This window comes from Portunus trituberculatus, chromosome 19 (genome assembly GCF_017591435.1).
Source record: "Portunus trituberculatus isolate SZX2019 chromosome 19, ASM1759143v1, whole genome shotgun sequence".
NCBI classification, from domain to species: Eukaryota; Metazoa; Arthropoda; class Malacostraca; order Decapoda; family Portunidae; genus Portunus; species Portunus trituberculatus.
In genome coordinates, this window is record NC_059273.1 from 2,985,225 (window position 1) to 2,987,500 (window position 2,276).

The window sequence follows — 2,276 nt, forward strand, 5'->3', positions numbered from 1 at the left end:
GTGTTGCTTTGTTTGAACTTTCAATGTTTGTGTTTATACTTTACATGTTTTCAGTGTACTAGCATCCCGTGTCATGCAAGTGGCTCTTAGTTATTGGCAGGTAGTTTAGCATTTTAAGTTGTTATTGATTAGTTATGTTTGATTATTTATTGTTCAGTTATTTAAGTATCAGTTCATTCATTCATTCGTTTATTCTTTTTTTTTTTCGTTCAAGTGCAGAGATACAGAGGAACCATGCATGCTTTGGGGTCCGAGGGGTCTCCAAGCGCACGGGTTCGAATCCTGTCCACGGTCCGAGTGTAGGTTGGGCTTCCTCACTCGGGGCAACGGTTTCCTAGCGGGTGGGCTTTGAGATAGGAGGCGCCACAAAAAGTATCCCCTTTAGCCCATACATTCCCGTGAAAAGCCCACATGGTATAAATAAAGAAAAAAAGTGTTAGTTTCTCAGTCAGCCAGTCACAAGATCATACATTGATTAATTCATTGATTTGTTTCTTCGTTCATTGATTCTCTTGTTTGTTCATTCATTCATTAAACCAGTTTAATCAGAAAACCATTAATAAATTTGCTAGTGTTTCAATCAGATGGTTTGAAATATTGATGTACGTCACCTTAACGTTTCGTCATGTGGGTTGATATGAAATGACACAGAAAAGCAGTGTGTGACGCAATACGCTGGTTGGTATACAGGCCACAGTACTGACGTCATATTGCGCAAAATGTTCCAAACAAAATGTAGTATTGGATAACTGTTTTTCATCACATAATTTCTTGTGTTTTGATTTGGTTACCTAAGAGTTGGATATTATACACTTCACTCGTTCATTTCAAACTTTTTACTATTTGGCCAATTTTTCCTTAGCCACTAACCACTTGGAGATATTTCTTGTTCTACACCCACCTCCACACATTTTACGGACTACGAACTACAAATTTTCTTCATTTCATCCCGGTTTTTTTTTTTTTTTTTTCCTGCAGGTGGTCACAAAGATTTCATACAATGTTTTTAGTGCTGTGACTTTTTTGTTACTCTTAGTGAAAGGATTACATTTCTATTCGGACTTTGAGATAGTTTCTGGAGCAACTGTATATAAAAGTCATTTATTTCCACGATGATTACAATGTTCATAGACCATACGCACTTATTCAGAACGTCTATTTAGGTTTGAATTTGAATATTCTCAGGGCATACACACAAACTGAATTCAGAAAGGTTCCTCTTACTTATCCATCAGTCTCGTCAGTGGCTATCATATCGTGGTCTATTTAGTCTTGCACAGGTGTGTTTATTGCCGCTGCTCAGGTATGTTGTTACCTTGTTCGGTTCGCATTTTTGTTTCAATTTATTTTTCTTAATCCTCTTCGGAACTGAAATTGTGCGTGCAGTGTTTTCAACTATTTTTTGCTTCAGTGTTTCTTTTCTTTATTTTGATCATATTCTTGTAGTTTTTGCTCCTGTTGCTACTACCAACACCATTTCACTTATGCACATCTCACTTATATTTCTTCACTTCACTTGAATCACCCCTTCCCTTTCCTTCCCTTCCTTTCTTTCCTTCCTTCTCTTCTCTTCTCTTCTCTTCTCTTCTCTTCTCTTCTCTTCTCTTCTCTTCTCTTCTCTTCTCTTCTCTTCTCTTCTCTTCTTCCTTCCTTCCCTTACCTTACTTTACATTATCTTACTTTTCCTAACCTCTCCTTCCTTTACCGTACCTTTCCTTCCGTGACCTTCCCTAACTTTTACCTTATCTAATCTTACCTTACCTTACCTTACTTAACCTTATCTTAAATTACATTACTTTACCTGCGTCACACCTTTCTCTCGTGACTCTTTCTTGCATTCAAGATGGAAATGTGTGCTACTTTTATAATCACTGCACAACACAGAAATAGTATGGCGGTAAAATGGGATGATTGCACTGTGGCGTGGTGTTCTTTTTGCCATTAGTGGTACAAAATATGCGTGTGTGTGTGTGTGTGTGTGTGTGTGTGACTTGTGACCTTCTAGCATGGGATTTAGTAACAGTGAAGGTCTTAAGGTAAAATCATGATGAGAGAAATGTTTGCCGTTTAAAAAGTATGATGACAAAGTTATGATTTAGATTCTTAAGTTACGAGAGGGATTAAGAGTAAAGATATAAAACTGAATGAAATATATTGTTTAAGGTAAAATTGGGAAGTAAAGCCATTGTTGTCGGGGGTGTGAAGTAAGTCAAGGTGTAAAGTATAGTCTGGTGTAACGTCATTGTAAGTATAAAGTGAGGGACAAAATTGAAAAT